Below are 6000 nucleotides of genomic sequence, written 5' to 3'. Positions count from 1 at the left end.
AACTCACCCTTGGCAACCCACTGAAGCTAAGCAGGCATGAGCCTGGTCAGTACCTGGAAGGAAGACCTCCTGGGAAAAACAAAGGTTGCTGCTGGAAGAGGTGTTAGTGGGACCAGCAGGGGGCGCTCACCCTGAGGTCCGTGTGGGTCCTAATGCCCAGTACGGTGACGGGGACACTGTACTGTAAACAGGCGCTGTCCTTCGGATGAGATGTAAAACCGAGGTCCTGACTCTCTGTGGTCATTAAAAATCCCAGGGCGTTTCTCGAAAAGAGTAGGGGTGTAACCCCGGTGTCCTGGCCAAATTTCCCATTGGTCCTTACTAATCATGGCCTCCTAATAATCCCCATCTATGAACTGGCTTCATCACTCTGCTCTCCTCTCCACTGATAGCTGATGTGTGGGGAGCGTTCTGGTGCACTATGGCTGCTGTCGCATCATCCAGGTGGGGCTGCACATTGGTGGTGGTGGAGGGGGTCCCCATTACCTGTAAAGCGCTTTGAGTGGAGTGTCCAGAAAAGTGCTATATAAGTCTAAGCAATTATTATTATTAATGGCTCAAGTGTAAACTCCTGTGTTCAGCTAGGAATGCTCAAGAACTTGCAGGTACAGAAAGTAGTCCTATTCCTGGGCCTCCTCTCCAGCAGGATGGATTAGAGATGCCCACAGGGATTTGGGCTTTATTGAAGATACCATTTTTGGATGGAGCCTGGGCCTGGTTGAAAACATAACCAGCAACTGGCTTTATTCCCCAGGAAAATAAAATAGACTGAAACTGGCTTTTGTTTTAATATTGTCTAATGGAATTTTATGCAAAGCTCTGTGTTGTTGCTTGCTCTACAGTTTTTCAAGTTCAACACTTCTATTATCGTAACACCTATTGGCATCGGGTCTGGTTTGGTCAGCTCATGCAAGCAAAAGACATCAGTACAATATACAACACAAAACCAATAATAATATCCCCACATCACATACTACCCTAACACAGTCCAGTAATGTATTTATTTAATCTACATTCTATAACTGCGTTCACACACCTCACAGCCTCCGGGCAGGTGCTGCTACAGAAGCTCCTTATCTTAACAGACCTAAGTGTTTAGAGAGAGAGAGAGGAGGAGAGTGAACAGAGGCTGGGCAGGGTACGAGCAGTTGGTGCGGATCTTTAGAGCTTTGTGTTTCAGTATAGAGATATAGAGTGAATCCACAGAGGGAAGGTGAGTTTTAGAGACGATATACACTGCCCTCTCTAGCTGTTCTGTTTACTCTCCCTGTATACAATGGAGAAAGGACTGAGCAGCACTGGTGCCCTGGGTGAGAGGCTGAGAGATGGCATCCTTCAGTTTCACCACTGCTTCCTGTCAGCGAGAAGGTCCAGTAGCCAATAATGCAAATGAATACTCATCTCGGCCAGTTTATCAACAAACTTGAGAGGGATAAAATCAGATGTGTGTGAAGGTGTGTGTGCCGCGAGACTGTACTGGCCTCTTGTTTGATTCCTACTGCAGTGAGGTGAGGCTTTTAATTTACTGTAATAATCAGAAATTACAACAGTAAATTACAAGAGTACTTTTAGGAATCAAACATAAACTATTAAATACAGTATGTTTTTGTAATAAAAGTTAAACATTAAACATTTGCATATTGTCATCCACAATATCAGAGATAGGAAAGCAAGGCAATTAAGAGAGAGCAAAACCAGAAAAGGTTGCTAATTGCAAAAGCTTACAGCACATAAAGTTGAAGAGAGTGAAACAGGAAATTTTAGAACAAGGAGAAGAGTGATCAGAAAGATAGCAAAAGAGTCATTTATAATGACTATGTCCAAAGTGTGACCTTTTTTGTGATTTAGATAAGTTGTGCAGGACCAAAGCAACCAAACAGCCCCGATGTTGGTTTTTTTAGAGGAATTTATCCGCCTTCCCATCGTCTCCTTATCTGGGGGGCAGGTGCAGTGTTCTTCACGAGCATCAGTGCACATTGTTTGTGCAGGTCCGTCAAAAAAGAAAAGACATCTCATCTCTCCCTCTGCCATTTGTGCCATTAGGGCTTCAGCAGCTAAGTTTTGAGATTTGATTTTAGGTGATGGCGGCAGCTGGTGTTCAAAATAGGAACTGCATTTTTATCTTAACATCGGGCCAAATCGAATTATAGTTCTAAATTAACTCGTTTCAGTGACAGGCGCGGGCCGCAAATGACCTGCGGGCCATATTTTGGACACCTCTGGTCTAAACTGTCTGATTTTGTACAACATGACAACAAACTGTTACTAACCAATCATTAAAATGTGTCCTTTTTATTAAAATAAAGACATTTCCAGTTTCATTTCTCAGAGCCATGAGAGGAGTCTTACAGAACTATGTTTGTTTGTAAACCATAACTTTGTCGATCAAAGTTTTACACTAACCAAAAACTCTATGTACATCTACATGAACTCAAGCCTCTCCCAGACCCTGAGAAGACTTCAGCTCACTGAGGTGTCCTCTTAGGTGCTGCAGGTGAAGACCACAGCCTGGATGGGCCGCCTGCACACCGGACACACCTTGCTGGCGTAGGGGTAGTGAGAACTGATACCTTCCATCAATCTTTTTGACCCTTTTTCAACCAATGGGAGACTATTATGTGCGGGATGTCCCGCCTCCTCCTCAGTCAATAGTGTGTCGTTATGAGTTGTGGTTCATAATTTTTGCCTGCTTTGTCGATTTCAAAAAAGCATTTGACTCGATTTGGCATGAAAGATTGTTTTATAAACTACTCCAAAGTGGCATTTGTTCTCGGAATACAATCAATGTATTCCGAGAACAAATGTGCAGTGAAAATTGGAAACAAAAGGACCAAATTCTTCACCCAAGGCCGTGGGGTGAGACAGGGCTGCAGCCTGAGCCCAGCACTGTTCAATATCTATATCAACGAATTAGCAGGAATGTTGGAGCAGTCTGCAGCTCCTGGTCTCACACTACACGACACAGAAATCAAGTTCCTGCTCTATGCAGATGACCTGGTCCTGCTGTCGCCCACAGAACAGGGGCTGCAGCAGAACCTGGCACTGTTGGAGCAGTACTGTCTGACCTGGGCACTGCCAGTCAATCTGGACAAGACCAGAGTTATGGTTTTCCAGAAGAAAGCCAGACCTCAGGGAAACAGGTATAATTCACACTCAACAACAACACATTGGAGCACACATCCAGCTACACATATCTCGGTCTCACCATCAGCTTATCTGGGAGTTTTGACCTGGCAGTGAAGGCACTGAGGGAGAAGGCACTCAGGGCATTCTACGCAATAAGAAGGAGGCTCTTCAACATCAACCCACCAACAAGAATCTGACTCAAATATTTCAGAGTGTAATCCAACCCATTGCCCTATACGGCAGTGAAGTGTGGGGTCTCCTCACAGACCAGGATTACACTAAATGGGACAAACACCCCACAGAAACTCTGCACATGGAGATCTGTAGAAACATCCTCCGTGTGCGGAGAAAAACACCTAACAACGGGTGCAGGGCCGAATTAGGCCAGTACCCACTATTGATAAACATCCAGAAAAGAATATTAAAGTATTGGCTACACCTAAAAAACAGCGACCAAAATTCCTACCACCACAAAGCCCTGCTGAGCCAAGAGCTGAACCCAAAACAGAGCCCCCTGAGCCAGCTGGTCCTGAGGCTCACTGACCTGAGCCACACCGACACCAGCCAGCCTCAAGACAGCACTGCTAGAGCACCACAATTCTCACTCAACCACATCACAACACAGATCAAACAGCAATATCTCACACACTGGGACACACACACGCAAACACAACATAAACTGGAATGCTACCGAAGCCCAAACAGACAATACACACTAGCCGAATATTTGACCAAGATAAGAAACAGCAAAAAGAAACAGACCCTAATGAAGTACAGGCTCAGTGACCACAGCCTGGCCATAGAAACTGGGCGACACAGGCAGACCTGGCTGCCCAGAGAGGACAGGCTGTGCTCCCACTGCCAGTGGGGAGAAATGGAGACAGAGGTGCACTTCCTACTGCACTGTGACAGATACTCTGGGATTAGAGAAACATTCTTCCCTAAATTCAGAAATCTAGTCCCAGAGTTCCCACACCTGCCAGAATCGCAACGGGTCCCAATCCTACTGGGAGAGGGAGGGGGGAACTCAGTTGAACTGGCAGTCCAGTATGTGATCTCCTGTCCCAGCCTGAGGAACAGTGAGTCTGTCTCCCAATAATGCTCCATATGTCTACAGTATCTGTCAATATTTTATGATTTGTGTTTGTTGTTGTAGTATAGTGAGTAGACATCGCGAGACAACAGAACGGGAGAGTAGAAGGCGGGACTATATGGTGTAAGGGCGTGATCTGTGTAGTTAATAAAATAGTTAAAATAATATATCAACGGCTCTTTATTAAGATACACAACATTTATGGCGACGAGAGATGAGTGCTTGACGAACTGAAAGCGAGCAGAACACTGCAGATTTAGTTCTCTTGCTGGAAGAAATGAACTTTTGAATTTTCGGACTGTTCGTTTAGCTTGCGCAGTGGAAGATATGGCCGCCGCGCCGAGAAGCTTTGCTTATGACCAGCTCTCTCCACCGCTTCCACTGAACCTCGGAGCTCCGGATTTGTATACGGAATACAAGATATGGATGGAGTCGTACATTTTTTTTAAATCGCCAGTGGATCTACAGAAGGTCCGGATGCTTTGAGACGGGCTACATTACTGCACTGTATCAGGGCTCCCGTGCAGCGGATTTTCGCCAACCTCCCTGGAGAAAAAGGTACATATGAACAGACTGTAGCTGCCTTAGACGCTTACTTTACACCGCGGAGAAATGTGGTTTTGGAACGGCATAAATTTAGGCAGAGAACTCAGTTTCAGGACTAATCTGTTGATGCTTTTGTGAATGAATTAAAATTTGAGTTGGTACGCATAGAAATAGTTGTAAAAAAAGTTGAATGTGTTGAACAGAAATGGAAGGTTTTACATGCATTTTGTTGTAATAGTTAATAACCGTTTACTGTCTGTTGGTATAGAATTGCTACAATTGTATGGTAAAGTTATGGACTTTAAAAATAACAAAGGAAGGGATGTAGTATAGTGAGTAGACATGGCAAGACAACAGAACGGGAGAGTAGAAGGCGGGAATATATGGTGTAAGGGCGTGATCTGTGTAGTTAATAAAATAGTTAAAATAATATAAGAACGAAATAATATAAAGAACTCTTTATTAAGATACACAACAGTTGTAAATGTCTATAATATGTCTGTAGAGTTTATTTTATTTTTATTTTGTGTTTTGTTTCGTGTTAATTTTATTCCTATTTGCTTTGCCAACACTGACTGTACCCATCGGTCATGCCAATAAAGCATCTTGAACTGAATTGAATCGAATTGTGATGTCCCGCCTTCCCGAGTGGTTCGGTGCCTCTGGGTCCAAATGTCCGCCATCGCGGTGCCCCTCGTTTTATAAATATATGTAAAAAAGTGCGTATTAGCGTCAACGGTAGGCGATAGTGACTGCCGCGGGTGTGAGCGCTCTATTATACCCCTAAGGGATGGGGGAGTTAGGGCGGCGGGGGGAGTCTGGTGAGGGCTGTGAGTCCAGCCGTGGCCAGGTGTCAGACTGGCTGTCCGGTCAGCGGGCTTATACACCGCACAAGTGGGATTTCAGAGGAACAGGCTGCTGCTGCCTGATATGGACTGACAGCGATGTCAATGACGGGTTCTGTTACATCTTAACATGTATAGACATGTTGTCTAAATACGCCTGGGCTGTGCCGCTGAAAACCAAGTCTGGAGGGGCTGTGACCCTGGCGCTTGTCTTGTTCTGATAGCAGGCCTATCAGATGGCCGAGTAACACACACACTGACCGAGTGAAGTGTCCCGGAAGGAACTTGCAGGACAACCAGCATGTGAAATGTGAACCACTTTATTTCAGCAGCAGCTTTTCAAATACAAAAGCACAGAGACAAAAAACATCCCAGTACACACTTTTGAAC

This window comes from Lepisosteus oculatus, chromosome 16 (genome assembly GCF_040954835.1).
Source record: "Lepisosteus oculatus isolate fLepOcu1 chromosome 16, fLepOcu1.hap2, whole genome shotgun sequence".
NCBI classification, from domain to species: domain Eukaryota; kingdom Metazoa; phylum Chordata; class Actinopteri; order Semionotiformes; family Lepisosteidae; genus Lepisosteus; species Lepisosteus oculatus.
This window is presented reverse-complemented; position numbering follows the sequence as displayed.